This window comes from Trichosurus vulpecula, chromosome 2 (assembly GCF_011100635.1).
Source record: "Trichosurus vulpecula isolate mTriVul1 chromosome 2, mTriVul1.pri, whole genome shotgun sequence".
Taxonomy (NCBI): Eukaryota; Metazoa; Chordata; class Mammalia; order Diprotodontia; family Phalangeridae; genus Trichosurus; species Trichosurus vulpecula.
The window spans coordinates 372,617,089-372,636,598 of record NC_050574.1 but is presented as its reverse complement, the minus strand read 5'-3'; the positions used below and the strand labels follow the sequence as shown (position 1 = coordinate 372,636,598).

General features: G+C 34.7%; 1 protein-coding gene across 1 annotated transcript in view; it reads right to left on the bottom strand.

Annotated features, from left to right (window-relative positions):
- KCNJ6 (potassium inwardly rectifying channel subfamily J member 6) overlaps nt 1–19,510 on the bottom strand; it is a 190,686-nt gene that overhangs the window by 103,861 nt on the left and 67,315 nt on the right. The window lies entirely within an intron of this gene.

Sequence of the window (19,510 nt, the reverse complement as noted above, 5' to 3'; positions counted from 1 at the left end):
TTATGGTGTATGAGGAACCTTACTTTTTGTCTTTGACCTCCTCATTCCATGAGACATTTTAATCAATTTTTAAGGCATTATTCCAAGTTACTTTTTGGAATTATTAGATCAATTTATAACGTCACCAATAATGTATTAGTGTATCTGTCTTTCTATGGTCTCCCCAACATTGACTACTTTCATCCTTTGCCATCTTTGCCAATTTACTTAGTGTGACATGAAACCTCAGAGTTGTTTTGATTTGCATTTGTCTTATTATTAGTGATTTGAAGTTATCTTTAACATAATTATTAATAGTTTGCAGTTACTCTTTTTGGAACTGTTTCTCACCACTCATCTCTAGACCGATTTAAGAGATACTCTTGCAAATATTATTTCCCAAACAAAATGTTGATTTTGTTTGTGCAAGCTTGTAAATTTAATACAAACAAAATTACCTAATCTTTTGTGATTTTCTTAATCACTTTCTTGGTGAAGAGTTCTTCCCTTAGCCATATCTGTGAAGGGTATCTCGATAATATTCTCTCTTAATTTTTTTGTGATGTATCCTTGAATATTCAGATTATTGATTCGATTTGTGCTTACCATGGTGTATGGGTATAAAATGTTGATATGAAAGAAATTTTGGCAAATTGCTTTCCAGTTTAGTTAGCAGTTCTTTATATCAATTCTTCCTCAAGCAATTTATGCTCCTATGTTTACTGATACTGAATTATCGAGTTTAATTGTTTCTTATTCTTTCTTATGTAGCTTATTCCACTAATCGGATTTTTATTTGTTAAACAATATCAAATCACTTTGGTGTCAGCAAATGTCATTCTCCTTACATTCTTATTTTTATTTCATTATTTATGTTGGAACTCTAGGCCTTTCCCCCCCCTCAAAATAACATATTATTATTTTATCTAGCTCTAAAAGTATCATTTCAGTCATATCTGACTCTTTGTGACTCAATTTGGGGTCTTCTTTGCAAAGATACTAGAGTCGTTTGCCATTTCCTTCACCAGCTCTTTTTACAGATGAGGAAACTGAGGCAGACCTATTTAAGTGACTTGCTTCAGGTCACACAGCTAGTGACTGTCTGAGGCCAGATTTGAACTCAGGAACATAAGTCTTCCTGATTCCAGGCCCATTACTCTATCCAATGCACCACCTAGTAATGTCAGTTAGTATAGCACCAATCTATAAAGTAATTTTGTTATTTTTCAACATTTTTATTCATGCTTTGGATAAATGGATATATGGCATATTCATCAAATTTTCAGATGCCTCAAAGCTAACCCATTTGTTTGACACTAAGCATTCAAAAACAAATATCTCTACAGGCTAGAATGCGGGACAGTCTAATAAAATTAAAATTAATAGATACAAATGTAAAATCTTATACTTGTAGACAAAAAATAACTTAAGAAAGAACATAACAAAATGTAAAAAATAACAAAAATAGCTTAACAGAACAAGATGGAGGAGTTGTGGCTAAAAAAAATTTGTCTGAAAAAGATCTACTGGTTTTAGCATAATTTGAGTCAATAATGTGATATGGCGGCTGGAAAAAAATTTAAATCTTAGGTTCCTTTTAGAGAGTCATGAAATAAGAAGTCAAGATGGTAGAGTATATATTCATAGCTCAGCTCTTCCATCACACCTCCTCCACAAAGATCTAGAAAAGGTACCAGACTTATTCCTGATTGGGAAATCCAAGAAAGTTATAAGTGAGTAATCTTTCCAGGCCAGGTTGGAACCAAGAGCCATAGGAATCTGTAGATACTGGGGACAGGATCTGGCCAGTAGTGAGCTGCCCAGATTATTTTGGTGTCCAAGGCCTAAAAGAAGACTGAGGCAGTGCACCATGGCAGGAAGCACCAGTGTAGAAACAGGTCTTGGGGAGTCCCTAAACTAGTGCAGGGTATGGGAAGAAGTGTCATCTGACAGCTCTGTTGCTTACATTTCTGTGTCACAGATTCAGGGCAAATTGAAGAGGGAACCTTTGTTTAGGGGTGGTGGGAACGAGCAGTCAGGCCCCAACTATGTACTGAGTAAGCAACAGGTTCAGAAGCAAATAGTAGTTATGAGGCTCTGACCCCAGAAGCAGAGCAGAGACTCAGTTCTAGACTCTATCCCAGGTTGAAGTCCATAGTGATTCCAAGGCAGGAATCTCAGACCAAAGGGAAGTCTTCACTTCTGTCACTCTGAGCATGAAGAACTTCACAGTGGGCAAATAGTGACTGAGTCCAACAGCAGTCTACTGGAACTCCTAACCAGCAAAACCAGACAGGTATCTTGCTTAGATTCAAATCTCTTAATCAGGAACTTGTGGAGCTTAAACCAGAAGGGCAGCCAACTGACTTTGCCCTAGGTCACATCACTTTCATAGCACTGAAAACTCACAGGTCTTCAGCTTAAGCTGTCCATGAGACCATGGAATCACATGACATTTAATACTGCAAGAAAGGTGTAGAAAAAATCCAAGAGGACAAAAGTTCAACTTAGACATTCCTCCCAGAAGTGTGCAGAACCTGACCCTAACATACAATCCAAAGTTAGTAAATAGTTTGGCATAATGGGCAAAGAAATAAAATAGAATCAGTATTAGTGCCTTGAGACTTGAGTTAGAGTCCATACTTGTTATTTCAAATTTTTAACTTAATTTGAATTTTTTGTCCTAGAAACCTCTTGTTTTTTTCTGCTTTTTATGATGTTAATTAATTAATTTATTTTTAGTTTTCAACATTCACTTCCACAAGACTTTAAGTTCCAAATTTTCTCCCTATCTCTCCCCTCCTCCCAGTTCAAGACAGCATGGATTCTGATTACCCCTTCCCTCAATCTGCCCTCCCTTCTATTACTCCCCCTTTCTCTTATCCCCTTCCCTTCTATTTTTCCTGTAGGGAAAGATAGATTTCTATACCCCATTGCCTGTATATCTTATCTCCCAGTTGCATGTAACAACAATTTTTAACATTTGTTTTTAAAACTTTGAGTTCCATACTTTCTCCCTCCCTCCCTCCCCACTCACCCTCATTGAGAAGGCAAGCAATTTGCTACAGGTTATATCATGTTTCTAAGAAAATTTTCTATCTTTATGATCTATGATACAGCCAAATTGATCTAATGGCTGTTCCTGATACACGACATTTTATCTACTACCTCTGTGTCTTTGCATTGTCCCATGCCTGAGATCTGCTCTCTCATTTCAACCTCATAAGTATCCCAATTTCTTTGAAAGCTGGTACAAACATCACTTTCTATATGAGGCTCTTCCTGAGCCCTTTTTCTGCCAGTACCTCCCTTCTACAAAATCAGAAAAAACTACTTACTTTGTATATATTTTGTATTTAATTATAGGCTTATATGTTGTTTCCCTTGGTAGAGAGTGGGGATGGTTTTCAATTTTGTCTGTTTCCCCAAACCCTAGCATGTGGTGTGCTTTTTTGATTGACCTCACTAAGATGTGAAGACCTCAGCCCTGGACTTCCCTGAACAAAAAGCTCATAAATGTTGATTGATTGAATGGGCCTTAGTTTCCTCATCTGTAATATGAGGGGATTTAACTAAAAGACTTCTAAGGTCCCCTTAAGCTCTAAATCTAAGGTCTTAGGAGCCTATGATTTTAGAGCTAATAGAGTTTTAGTAAATGCTACTAATAAAGAGTGGATATGGACCACTATGTAAATTCTTTGATTGTACTTCTTCTGATCACAGCTTTACTGCAAGTAAGGTGGAGGTAATGACATTAATTAATGTTAAAGTCTCATTACATGTGACATTTTGCATTTTGAACATAATCTGATTTTTTTGTGTTAGAAATCTGTTTTTAAGAAAATGTTCAGCACAGATGAACCTGATTTTTTGGGAGTTTAACATAAAAATGTACTAAAAGTGTCTTGATATGCATTAGATGTAGAGTGAATGTGATAATTTCCAACGGGATCATATCTTATATATTACTCAGGTACAAAGTTGTTTCACTTCAACCTTTATAATATCTTGCATCTTCCCATCATTGTGTCCATCACCTTGGTTCAAGTCATTATCCCTTCTGGATAGCAGTAGTCTCCTAATATATCTTCCTGTCTCAAGTCTCTCCCTTCTTCAATCTATCCTACCACCAAAATGATTTTCCATTAGCAAAGTTCTGTTCATGTAACTCCCCTACTCAACAAAATGCAGGGACTTTAAGTTAAGGTACTGTTTGGCCTATAAAGTTCTTCATAGCCTGGTGTCAACTGACCTTTCCAACTTTGTTATACATTATTCCAGCACTCTATTGACTATCCTGCCAGGAAGCTTTGTACTGGACTGAAGGATGAGAAAGGAGGGAGGGAGCAAGGCAGAGAATAAATAAGGCAGCAGTAGTCAGGAGCAGAGTGGCAGCAGTGCTACTTATGGTGTCATGATCTTCCATGTACTAGGAGAAGGAGGGAGAGGAAGGGAGTGATGGTGAGAAATATATAGCTCCTGTAATATATAGCCTTTGTGGTTAAACCTCTGATCACATGGAGATGCCTGTGTGAAAGGTGGCTCAACTATTCTCTCTCTGAGAAATATAAGGAAGTTCCAGAAAAGATTCTCTAACCTCTATCCTCCCCATGCTTGATTTTTACCACACTTTTTATATGCTTTATTTCTCTGTTTTTCCTTAAATTGTGCCTTATTCTCATTTTTGGATTTTCCCCTTAACATAAAGATTTATGAATGATCATGAATGCTGTATACTTTACCTTGTTGGAATAGCAAGGAGGTTAAGGGTAGATACAATAGAAAATTGAAATATGCACAGAATTTAAGACAGATCAGAGACTCCAGCCTCTGGCTAACTGATAGAGAATTTTATGTCTTCAGGGGACATAAGTTATTATAATTTTGTTGATAAATACTATTACTAATTTGTCCTTTTTTATGTTTTTTTTTGGAGGGGGGAAGACAGGGAAATTGGGGTTAAGTGACTTGCTCAAGGTCACACAGCTAGTAAGTGTGTCAAGTGTCTGAGGCCGGATTTGAACTCAGGTCCTCCTGACTCCAGGGCTGGTGCTCTACTCACTGTTAATTTGTCCTTTTTTAAAGGGCAGCCAGATGGTATAGTGGATATACCAGTAGGCCTGGAGTCAGGAAGACTCATCTTTATGAATTTAAATCCAGCCTTAGATACTTACTAGCTGTGTAACCCTGGGCAAGTCAACCTTGTTTGCCTGTTTCCTCATGAGTTGGAGAAATGAGCTGGTGATGGATATGGCAAACAGCTCTAGTACCTTTGCCAAGACAACCCCAAAAGGAGTCACAAAGAATTGGACACAACTGAACAACCATCTTTTGTAAACTCTCTAAATTAACAAAGAAAAGAATACATTCACATCCAGACATCAGCCTGAACTGTGTCATTGGCCAGTGTGGGTAACAGAGGGTGAGTTCTCCTTATGGACTTTCATTTGTTTAGGTCAATCAATCGATCAATTACTATTATTAAGACCCCACTATTTGGTCTGACTTGTGATTTACTTGGGGGTAGGTAATAGAATAAGGAAGGGAACCCCAAACTAATGCATATCTTCAAATATTTTCCAGTGTGCAGTTTTAGAAAGTTGCTTGGGGCACTGAGAGTTTAAGTGCTTTGCCCAGAATCACAGAGCCAGTACGTGTCAGAGGCAGGACTTTAACCCAGATCTTTCTGGTTCTAACATCAATTCTCTGTCTATAAAAAAGGACCACTCAAGTCCCTGCCCTCAAGAAGCTTGCATTCTATTAAAAGGGGTATATCAGACCAATCAGTCTAGCTATCATAATTAATTAGCAATAATCCCAATTATTTTTGCCACTTTTTTTTTTTGCAAAAGGAGGGTGTGTGTGGGTAAACAAAAGAAACGTAGAATATGATACAAGAAAAGGGCAATTGAAAATCATAGCCATTAATGTGAAAGGGATAAATTCACCCATAAAACAGAGGAAAATGGAAGAATAGATTAGAAAGCAGAATCCAAAAATACATTGTTAAGAAGCAACACATGTGAAGCATAATAATTCACTCAGAGTCAAACTGAGGGGCTGGAGAAGAAGTAGTTATGCCTCAGGTGAATACAAAAAACCTGAGGTGACATTATAATGTCACCTCATAGCATACATTAGCATAGCCATAGCCATAACTATAGCAACATTAGACATGGCCAAAAGACATAAGCAGGGAATTTGCATAATGCTTAAAGACACTATAACTAATGAAATAGTATCCATACTAGATATAAAGGCACCACATTGTATAGCATCTAAATGCCTAAAAGAAAAGCCAAGTTGAATTCCAGAGAAAAACAGAGAGTAAAATGATAATTTCTAGGAACTTATGTATTCCTCTTTCAGACTTAAATATATCTATCCAAAATAGAAAGCATTTAAATATCTGAATAGAATTTTTTAAAAGTTAGATGTGACAGATCTCTGATAATTATTAAATGGGAATTGAAAGAAATGTACTTGTATCTAAGTGGTTAAAATTGATAATGTATAAGGGAATAAAAATTCATAAATGCAGAAAAACTAGAGATATTGAATAAATCCTTTAAAGACCACAAAACAATTAGACCCCCCCCAACACATCTTATTTGAAAAAAGGTTCACATTTAAATGTAGGTTAAATGATATAATCCTAACATACGTGTAAATCATGTAACAAATTATGGAAACGATTTTATTAAATAAAATAATAATGAGTCAGCACACTAAAACTTTTGGAATGCTGTCAAAGCAGATCACATGAGAAAATATCTATCTCTAAATACATTCATCAACTCCTTAAAAGACAGAAGCAAAAGATCAATGAACTGAGAATGCAACTAAAAATAACCTAGAAAAGTAACAAATAAGAAAGCACAAAGAAGCACAAAACTATAAAATTTGAAAATAAAAGAAGAGATAAAAATAGAAATAAATCCTAAAGTATTGAATCAGAAAATAAAACTAGGAATTAAAGGCTAACAAAATTGACAAATAGCTAATTTGATAAAATAGATAATATCAAATTTGATAAAAAAGAGAAAAACCAAATCACCAATATAAAAATGTGAAAGGAAAACAAATCCAGAGCAGATAAAGAGAGAATTAAGGAAAATATTTCTAATGCTGGTTATGCTTAATTATATGTGATGCTATTCATAACTTAAAAGAAATAGATGAATACTTACAAAAATAGAAAATGTCCAGAATAAGAGAACAAAGATGGACAAATTAAAAATACAGTCTGAGAACAAGAAATTGAACAAGCCTTAAATAAAGAAATACAATTAAAAAAACAAAAATGAAACAAAATAAAATTAAAAAAACCAGTCATTCTCATGGAACTCACAATTAGAGGAGACAAATACAAATAGCTATGTACAAACCAGATATATATTATAAATATACACATGCAAATAATACATACAACATATATATTGTTAATAAAATGAAGCTAATCTTAGAGGAGAGACAGTAGCACTAAGGGTGATTGGGAAAAGCTTCTTTCAAAGTTGATATTCTTTCACTATGCTCTTGTGTAAAGTTTTCCTTTGATTTGTTCATTTCACTCTGCATCAGTTCTTATAAGTCCGCTCTGAAATCTCCTTTTTTGTCATTTCTTAAAGTACAGTAGTATTCAATTACATTCACATTTCATAAGACATCAACCAGCATTTATTAAGCATCTATTATGTGCCAGGCACTGTATTAAGTTCTAGAGAGACAAAGAAAATAAAAACAAAAGACCCAGCCATCAAGGAACTCACAGTCTAAAGGTGGAAACTACAGGAAGAAAAATACAAGATATATACAGGATAAATTGGACAGTCTCTGAGGGAACACACTTACATTGGGGGAGGGGACCAATTAAGGTTCCTTGCGGAAGATGGTACTTTTGTTGAGACTTGAAAGAAGCAAAGAAAGCATTTCAGGCATGAGGGAGAGTCAGTGAAAATGCATGGTTTTGGGAGATGAAATGTCATATGCAAGGTACAGATAGGAGTCTAATGTCCTTGTATCATAGAATTCCTGGAGGGGAGTAATGTGTAAGAAGGCTGGAAAGGTAAGAAGGGGCTAGGTTAATGAAGTGCTGACAAATTCCTAAAAAGAAACAAATATAGTCCATGGGCCAAAAGAAATTCAAGGATGCTATAGACCAATACATCAAATGTAAATATAAAATAAAATATTAGCAAAGAGTCTACATCAATGCGATCAAAAGATTATCCCCTAAATTTATGATAGGAATGCTCATGTGGAGCAAAACTAGAAAAACTATAAATTATAAAAAATAAAAAAAACTCCATATGATTATATCAATAGATAAAGAAGAAAAAATATCTTTGGTTAAAATCCAACATTGATCTATGGTAAAATATTCAAAAGCATAGGAAAATATGAACCTATATTCTGTAAAATGTGAATAATAAAAGTAGATTGTAGTGAGGCTCAAATATGATAACAAGTATGTAGTGCTTTGCAAATCTTAAAGTATTATATAAGAGCTACTGTTGTTGTTACATAGACTTTTCCTCAAAATTATAAATAGTATCTTTCAAAACTCAAGGACTACTATTCGTTGAATGAAGAAATACTTGAGATGCTATCTGCATCCAGAGAAAGAACTGATAGAAGCATGTGTAGAATTATAATATATATAAAGAAATTTACATAATAACTTTAAAAGGAACAGCAAGTTATACATAATAGATTTGCAATTTCATGTGCAATCATCTTTTGAAAAATTCTGCTACCTTATTGAAATGCTTGTTTTATGTCATAAATTGAAAATAAAATAAATAAAATAAAATAGCATATTTATGATCAGATATTTGTTAAATATAATTATCTTTGTTTAAAAAAGAAACACTTGAGGCACTTTTCTTTTAATGAGGAATAAAGCAAGAATGTCATTGTCCCTACTATTACTTAATATAGTTTGAGAAGTGGTAGGTATAAAAATAAGATGAGAAGATGAAATTCAGGAAATATGCACAGGCAAAGAGAAAAAATGATTTCTACTTGCAATGATTGTTTTCTAGAGCACCCTAGAAATCCATCAAAATAATTAGTCAAATAATAAAATCAGGGAAGTAGCAGGCTATAAAATTCATGAAAATCTCTATATAGATTTATATAGGTAGGCTTTCTATATATTACTGGAAAAAAATAACCCAACAGGAAAAGATAGAAAAAGGAATCTCTTTTAAAGAAAATACAGAATGCATAGAGTATTTGGGAACTCTCCTACCATATTATACCCAGGAGTTACATAAATGCATTTGGCTAAGAGTCCATAAGCACTTATTAAACTCTTAACTATATGCCAGAAATTGTACTTAGCACTGGGGATACAAAGAATGGCAACATATGGTCCCTGACCTCAAGGAGGCCCTCCACTCTAATGGAAGAGGCAACATGCAAAAAACAAACAAGCAATAAACCTGTGCATACAAGACATGTACAGTATAAATGGAAAGTAGTCTCAGAGGGAAGGCACTCGCAGTGGGTGGTTAAAGGAGGATGTTAGTGGGGCCAAGGGTGGAGAGAACTGGGACAAGTCTTCTGCAGAAGGTGGGGTGTGAGAGTAGTCTTGAAAGAAGCCCAAATTAGATAACAAGACCTAGAAACAATTGAGCATAATGTTGTAGTGTTTAATTATTGTTTTTTGCTGAGGATTTAAAATTGTTTTTCTTTTATTTTTTTTAAATTAATTAATTAATTTTTAGTTTTCAGCATTAACTTCCATAAGTTTTAAATTTTCTCTGCCTCCTTCCCCTCCTTCCTCTCCCTCCCCAAGATGGCTTTAGTTTAATTAACTCAGATACACTTACTACTGTGATAAGGATTCCCTATTTGATAAAAATTTCTGGGAAAACTATAAAACACTCTGGCATAGGTTTAGACCATATATTACCATGAACTCCAAATGGATATATGACAAATATATTAGAAAATGAAGGATGAATAAAAGATTTTTCACACCTATGATTGTGAGAGAATCCTTACTAAGCAAGGAACAGAGGTGATAATAAAAGATAAAGTGAATACTTTTGATTACTTAAAATTGAAGAGCTTCTGCACAAGAAAAATAAATATAGTTAGAATCAGAAGGGAAATAATTAATTTGGCAAAATCTCCTTTAGAAATTATTTGATAGAAGTCTATATATTAGTACCAATTTTTCATATATCTTTTATTATGAGAATCAAATATGTTTGGATACTGGAAAAGATGGTGGAGTAAGCAAGTAGTATAGTCTAGCTCTATCCAACAACTATTCCAAAAAAGATGAAGAGAACAAGATTGACTAATGAATGGGAAATAGAAGAAGAAACCAAAGTAATTCATTTTCCTAGGCCAAGATCAACCCAAAGGCAAGATATCAAGTATGGTCTTGAAGTTCTGTCACTCTGACCTGACAAAATGATCCAGAATCTTGGATTCAGCACATGGGAACGCACTGATGTGGGCCTGCAGTTACATTAATCTGAAGCGCGAGATGGATCTAGGACTTTCCCTGGGGCAAGTGACCAAGTGACTGAGGGTTGGCATATGGATTTGTCTCTTTGGACTTATAGTCTTCTAGCTAAATGACAGGGGCTGGGACTAGCAACTGTCTACTAGGGCTTCAACCTGGGACAAGCATGCTATTACATTGTCCAGATCTAAATTAGGGTCAAGAAGCTACAAAATGTAGACCAGAATGCCAGAAATCAGATTATTTCTTGAATCAGATTGTTTAGGGCCCACTGAAAATTTGTAGTTCCTTGGCCTAACTAGACTCTGACGTCTTTGAAGAAAATAGCAGAAAGACCCTAGTTGATATAGATTAGAATCATACAAGGTCCTCAAATCCCCTTCAGAAGATTCATGGACCTCACTCTGAAACAAAGTTCCAATTCAGGAAGTAAAGCTATAACAAATGAACAGAAGTAGAAACCAAAGGTGAAAAAGGTATTATGGAAGCAGAGATGCCCAAGACACAAACCCCAAAGAAAATATAATTCCAAAATATTCACAAGAAAAGCATCAAAGAAAAGCACAGCACAGTTCAAGGTCAATTAAATTTCCTTGAAGAGAAAAAAAAGCAAATGTTTTTCTTTTAAAGAGTTTAAAAGTATTATTTAACAAAATGAAAGCTCTAAAGGAAAGAAATGGAAAAGAAGTGAGAATTGTGGAGGCAAGGCTTGAAAGGAGAGTTAACAGCTTAGTAAGGAGAATTAACAGCTTAGTACAAGAGGTGCCAAGCCTTACTCACATAACAGACTTCCTGAAAATTAGAATAGATCAAACAGAAGTTAACCACTCCAGAGACAATAAGAAATAGTAAAATAAAGTCATGACTGAAAAAAGAAAATGTAAGGTTTGTTGTTTATTCATTGCCATAATTTCTGACTCTTCATGACAACCTTTTAGGGTTTTCTGGGCAAAGATGCTGGAGAGGGTTGCCATTTTTTTTTTCTCTAGCTCATTTTATAGATGAGGAACTGAGGCAAACTGGATTAAGTGGCTTTCCCACAGTCACACAGCTAGTAAATGTCTGAAGATAAATTTGAACCCAGGTCTTCTGGACTCCAGGGCTGGTGCTCTATCCATTGCATCACCTAGATACCCTAAATGTAAGGTATTTCCTATCAAAAAGAGGTCAAGTAGAAATAATTTAAGAATCATTGGATTACCTGAAGGCTATGACCCCCCCTGCCAAAATCCTGCATATCATATTTCAAGAAACCATGAATGAAAATTGCCTGTAAGTATAATGATAAGGCAAAGAGATACTAAAATAAAAACTTCCAAATCCAGAACATCCAGGTCATAGAAAAAAAATAATTTGTATAGCCAGAAAGAAAGAGTTCAAGTACTGAGGAGCCACACTGTGGTGTACTAATACCACACAGTTTTTGGTAGCTTGCACTTTAAAGAAGAAGACAATCTGGAACATGATATTGCAAAACATTTACAATGAACAATGACTTTACCTAGAAAAACTGAGTGTAAACCTACAGGAAGAAAATAGATTTTTAATGAAAAGTAGAATGAATACTATTAGCGGACTGATAAGGTAATAGGAGGTACAGGGACTGGTGGCTCATATGTCTCTCGTGTGGAAGAGACCAAAGAGCCCTCTTCCAGAAAAACAATTATGATGTACAACGAAAGTTGCCTACTCCCCAATTAGAAGCATGTTCACAGTTTTATAATTGATTCTGCTTTGCTAACCATGTAATGTGGAGACAAACTGTTGATAGACTGTGAAACCAGAACTTGGGCACAGTACAAAGATGTACAAAGTGTGCTAGGGCCAATCTTTTATTTCTGGATCTTCCCAGATTGGCTGGCATTGTAGACAGTATGGACTAAACCCTTGGACTCAGGACTTTATCTCTCCATCAGAACCAGGGTATAAAGCTGGGAATGCATGACTCATTATTTATGTATCAATTATGTCGGTTCTTTCCTTTTATTAGATGAAGGAGATTGGACCTGGCTACAACCTTTGAAAGTCAGAAGAGTAAGCCATAAGGAGAACTGGGAGTGGAATAAATGCCAGGATTTGATAGAAGCCAGTTGATTAAGAGTGAATCCTAAATGATCTGCTTGGCCCAATAATAGCATAGATGTGAACTCATCCATCCATTAGTTATGATTCTTTTAGAAGTAAATTTCCTGGGGAAAATGATATGCAGAAACTCTTCTAAGTTTGAGCTCACTCTCCTCAGGGACAAAGATGGTAAAGGGGAAGAGAATGCCCCAATGTGCCAGGGAAAGTGTACTTGTGTTGTTAGTAAATATTCCTTTTTATTTTAATCCGAACTAGTCAAAGAACTGTAGAACACATATGTAGACATACATCGATGTAGAAATACTCATAAAAGACAATGGATTATAAATTGAATTCAGCAATTTGTTGTTTAAAAGAAATACACTTGAAAATGAAGATTCACATAGTTAAAATAAGAAGCTGTGGAAAAATTAATTATACTTAAACTGAATTTATAAAAAGCAGGAAGAGCAATCATGATCTCAGAAAAGGCAAAAGCAAAAATCAGCTAGATAAAAAGAGATAAACAGAAAAACTACATTATGCTAAAAATAAAAAAAATCATTTTAATTATATCAATATCACTTATTTCAATACTTAATATATTCACTGAATGATAATCTAAATATTTAAAATAAAATTTCAGTGATTACAGGGAAAAGTAGTAAAAGCATACTAGAAGGTTACCTCAACGTATTCCTCTCAGACCTAGATAAATTTAACAAACAACCAAACCAAACCAAACCAAACAAAAAACAAGAAAGAAATTAAGGACCTGAACAGAATTTTAGAAGAGTTAGATACAGTTGATCTCTGGTGATACAGAATGGGAATAGAAAAGAGTAGAACTTTGTCACAGATGCACATGGCACCTCTAGAAAAATTAGGGCATAAAAACATCATAAACAAATATAGAAAAGTGGAAATATTGATGTTATTATTTAATGACAACAATACAATAACATTATACTCATTAAAGGGCTGCTGATGAAAGGACTAAAAGTTAATTGGAGGATAAAACACTGAGTTTGGATTTAATCTAAAAATTGGATGAAAGAACAAATCATTGAAACAATAATTTTATAAAAGATAATGCCAATAATAAGACAACTTCCTCAAACTTCTGGCATTCAGTCAAAGCAATCTTTGTTTATGTCTCTAAACAATTTCATCAACAAAAGTGAAAGAATAAATTAATGAATTGGGCATACAGATTTAAAAACCAAGAAAATGAATCAATTAAAAAACAATTTAAGCACCAAAATTGAAATTCTAAAGATCAAAGAAAATTAACAAAACTGAAATCAAAAATTGAAGGAATTTTTTTCAGCAGTTCTTTAAAAACAACAATAAAATGGACAAACCATTAGATAAAGTGATTTAAAAAAGAAAGAAGACAACCAAATTACAAGTATCAAAAATATAAAGTATTTCCAACCAATTAGGAAGAAATAAAGGAAATAATTTAAAATTATTTTGACCAACTATATAGCAATGAAGCTAATAACTTAAATGACATGGATAAATATTTATAAAAATGTAATGTCATGTGTTATATCATGCACTCAATTTAAAAAGACAGAGGATTTAAATAATTTATGCTAAGAAAAAGAAATCTAACAAGCCACAGATATACTTTCAAAGGAAAAAAATGTTATAATTTCAAAGAATAATTAATTACAATAAAACACAAACTGTTGCAAAAAGATGAGAGAGATCTCACTAAATTGCTTGTATCATGCAAATATGGTTTAAATACCTAAATCAGAGAGAGTCAAAGCAGAGAAAAGAAACAGTAGACCAATATCACTAATGAAGATTGATGCAAATAAAAAAAAATAAAGCACTGGCAAAATGACTATAATAACATTTTAAGAAGATGATACCTTATTACCAAGTTGGATTTATACCAGAAGTGCAGAGCAGATATATGTAAAAAGCTATGTTAATAACAATGACAATAAAAATCCCATTATATCAATAAATGCATAAAGAGCTTTTGAAAAATATGATACATGCTACTATTAAAAAACACTAAAAATATAGGAATAAAAGGACTTTTTCTTCATATGTTAAGTAATATATAATATGAGATCCAGAATTATATATAATAGGGATAGGCTAGAAACCTTTCCAATAAAGTCAGATGCAAAGCAAGCCTATCCATTATTACCACTATTATTTGATATAGTACTAGAAATGTTTTTGCAACAAGATATTACAAGTATCATCTCATTTGATCCTCACAACATCCCTAGGAGTTAGGTGTCGTTATTAAATTAAGGGAATGAGTATTACAAAACTAGAAATAAAATCATCACTTTTTGATTTACATAGACAATTCTGAAACATCATCTAAAATTAATTTTTAAAATTAATAACTTCAGCAAAAATTGTAGGATATAAAATAAATCCACACAAATCATTAGTCTTTTTATATAATAACACCAATACCCTGTAGGAAGACGTAGAAAAATACTATTTAAAAATAGCAAAACAGTGTAGTCAGGCAACGAGGTAGTCAATGGATAGACCACTGACTCCAGAGTCAGAAAGATCTGAGTTCAAATCTGTCCTCAGACACTTAATAGGCGAGTGACCCTGAGAAAATCACTTAACTTCTGTTTTCTTTAATCTACTGGAGAAGGAAATGGCAAACCATTCCAGTATCTTTGACAAGAAAAACCCATGGTCCAGAGAGTCATGAAGAGTTAGGCATGGCTGAACAACTGAACAGGAACAACAAAGAATGTTAAAAAAAACCCCAATACTTGAGAGTCAACCTACCAAGATGTAACACAATCATATAGTCATATATACTATCACAAACCACTCTATGGAATTAGAGAACTAAGTCACTGGAGAAGTATTAATTGCTCATAGGCTGACTGAGACAGCATAATAGAAATGACAGTGCTGCTCAAATTAATTTACACAATCAACACTATACCAGCCAAATTGAGGCAGCTCAGTGCATTGAGTGTGGTCTGGAGTCAGAGAGACCCGAATCCCAATTCAGCCTCTGACACTTACTAGCTGTCAGACCCTCCATTAGGTGTCTCAGTATCATCAAGTGTAAAATGTGATTAACAACAATGCCAAACTCTAAGGGATGTTGTGAGGATCAAATGAGATAATACTTGTAAAGTGCTTAACATAGTGCCTTGCACATAGTAGATGCTATGTAAATGATAATTTCCTTCTTCCCCTTACCTTCCAAAACTACCAAAGTATTACTTTATAAAACTAGAAAAAATAATAGCAAAATTCTTCTGGAGAAACAAAATATTCAGAAAAAATGAAAAAAAAATTAGTAAAGAAGGGGGAGGGCTAGTAGTACCATATATGAAACTATACTATCTTCATATTATTTTCTAGCATAGTATTTAGAGTATAGTGTAGTAACCATCAAATTGATTTGGTACTGGGTAAAAAATAGTGGGGTCCATCAGTAGAAGAGATTAGGTTTGTAGGATTCAGAATCAAATGACTACAGCCTAGACCAGTGGTGAGGGACCCATGGCTTTGAAGCCACATGTGGCCTTCAGGCCACAGGCTCCCCACACCTGGCCTAGACCCACCCACTGGAATAAGGCCTCACTATCTGACCAAAGCTGCCACAAAAACTGGAAAGCAGTCTGGCAGAAATTAGGCTTAAATCAATGATAACCTACTTTAACATACCAAGAATAGTTCTAGTAGCTATATGATGTTGATATAAAAGGTTATCTCATAAAGAAATTAGAGGAGTGAGGGAAAATTATCTTTTGTATCTATGGACAAGAGAAGAACTTGCGAACAAATATATTTTACAGAGGAAAAATGGACAATTTTGACTATGCAAAATTAAAAAGATTTTACACAAATCAATGATGCTTAAGTTAAAAGGGAAATATCTAACTAGAAAAAAATCTTGGAAGGAAATGTCTCTGGTAAAGATGTCATATCTCTCATACACAAGCACATACACATATACATACATGCATATATTATATATATATGCACATATATGTATATAATGTCTTTCTTTGAGAACTGCCTATTTTACTACTTCTTTGACTACTCCTGTTCTTATGTATTTGAATCAGTTCCACATATAATTATATATATTTATGAACATATTTATATATGTATGCACACATGCTTATAAACTCCTCACTCTTCTTCACCTCACATATCCAATGAGTTGTCAAATATCATCACTTTGACTTGTGCAACATCTCTTTGATATTGCCCCTTCTCATTACTCAGACAGCCGCCACTTAGTTCAGGACATTTATCATCTGTAGTATTACAATAACTTCTTAAATGGTCTCCTTGTCTCAAGTCTTCGCTCCAATCCATCTTCTACACAACTGCTAAGGTAATTTCCCTAAAGCGTTAGTCTATGTCACGCCCCAGTTTGCTAAATTCCAGCAACTACCTGGAGAGCTGGTGTAACAACAATGTTGCTTACTGCTACTGTGGCTGTGTAAGACCAACAACATCAGCACACAGGAAGGCTGCTAGTTCAGGCTTTTTGATCTACTTTTCTAAGGAAAGCAATTCTAAGGGGTTAACAATCTCACTTTAATCAAACATGCATATATCATTCACTTATTCAGGGGGAAAAGCCAACACTTTGAACTTCAGAGCAAATACAAACAGAAATTACAAGCATACATTATATAAACAGAGCAAATAAACACAAATCAGTCTGACCAAAACATTACATTCATAGCTACCAGAGAGAGAAGCACCAACATCTGGGTTTTCAAAACCAGGTGGTTCTTAACAATGGCTACTCAGAGTCTCATCTGGTCAAATCATATGTACTCTTTCAGTGAGTGAGAGCCCCAAAACCAAATGCTAACCTCTGAGTTTATATACCCTGTTCAGGGTCAAAAGGCATCATAACCATGCGACTCAAATCTGTGTGAACTAGGCTTTCTTGTTTGTTAAGCAGGTCAAAGGCTCTTGATTCAATCAAAGACTCTTGATTGAAATAAAGGACTCAGTCAAAGGCACTTGATTACCTCAGTGCTCCAAAAGAGAAAACAGTAAAAAAAAAAAGTCCCATCCTAATTACCGTTACAGCTGGTCTCCTGAGAAAGAGAATGAACACCATCTTTTGATAAGTCAATCAAAACTATGTGACAACTACAGACTTATAGCATTCTGTGATGAATAACCACCACCTCCTGTGATCTGAGGAGACCTCAAGGAAGCTGTAAACGAGAGTGATGGGAGCAGCTATATGGGAACAGCTTAGTGCCATCTGCTGAGAATACGGGAAGCAAAAGTTACCAAAAAGAACAACATTTTGTAGAGAGATAACAATGGAGGAAAGCACCAGTGTGGAGAAGACTTCTCTAGGAATAGCTTCTGAGACCCTAAAAATTGCTAGAATAATAGCTAGTGTTTATTATTGCTATATTTCATACAGCGCTTTAAGTTACATGTGTTAACTCATTTGATCCTTACAACAATCTTATGTCTTGTTTTATAGAGTAGGAAACTGAGACAAGAAAGATTAAGTGATTTGCCCGAAGTCATACAGCTAGTAAGTGTCTAAGGCAGGATTTGAACTCAGGTCTCCCTGACTCCAAGTTTGGTACTCTATCCATTGCATTATTTAGCTGCTCTGCTTAAGAATAGGGTTGTGACTGAGGTCCTCAGGTCTTTGGTAAAAGGATTGCTTAAGGGGGAATTTTTTTTTCTCCTGTGGGCATGTATGGGTAAAATTGTTTATGATTGAGCCTTGTGAGCTTGTGTAATTTTATGGATAATTGGACTATATACACTGGGGGTGAAGTTCCCAAATCATCTATGTGGGGACAATGAGCTAGAGAAGTAAGGACTCTCAAAAAGGGTGACTCATTCTCCTCGAATTACCATGTATTTACTTATCTGTATACACGTTCTATCTATACCAGAAGAATAAAAGTTCCTTGGAGGCAGACTGTTTCTTATTCTTCTTTTTATTAAATAATGAGCACTTGTTGAATCAAGTTAAATCTATCTCTTCATCCCTGATGTCTCTCCTGTGCCCCAGTCCACCTTCAGCTTCTCATTGGACTTCCACTTAGATGTTCTATTGGCACCTCAAACTCAATATCTCTAAAACTGATTTCACGATCTTCCTGGACAATATGCCATTTCTCCTAACTTTTCTATTTGAATGAATGCCAGGCACTGTTTTAGGCACTGGGGATAAAATGTAAAAAGTGAGGTGCAAGGAGTTAACGTTCTATTAGAGGGAGATAGCACAGAGAGAAGAATGGTGTCCAGGGAAACGACTTTTCATCTGGCAAGGTAGAAGAACGGTGAAAAGTTCTTCAGAGGTTCCTGCTTGTTTCTATCTTGGCATTTAAGGCCATTTACAATAAGGTTCCAACCTACCCTTCCATCTTTATTTCATATTACTTCATTTCATATTATTATGGTCCAGCCAAACTCTAATAGTACCATTCCCCAAACTTGTATGATGTTTCTGTGCATTCTCACAAATTATCTTTTAATACCTAGAATGTGCTTCTGCTTCATGGACCTATTCTTATATTACTTCAAAGATGAGTAAAGGTTCCACTTTCTGCTTGTTTTCCTTGATTCCCCAAGCTGTTACTGATCTCTCTTTTGACACCATCAAACCTTTTATTATAACTATCTGGGCATATGCCTTATCTACAATCCTCATCCTTCAGTAGAATGTTGCTTCTTAAGGACAAAGACCACTGGGGCTTATTGACTTGAGAGTAAAAAAGAAATCCAGGCAGTAGACTTGCTGGGTACAACCTACATACATATTCATTAGGACGAGACACTCTATAACGAATGGGAGTCTTCTTTTAGCATTCACTATCTTTTGGTACAGCCTCTTACGCTAATTTTTAAATTTAATTTTTATCACTTGAAAAATTATCAACAACCTATTTCCCTTCCTTTCTTCCTCCCAAATGAACAAAAAAGGAAAAACAAAACAAAACAAAACAAAAGTCCTGATAA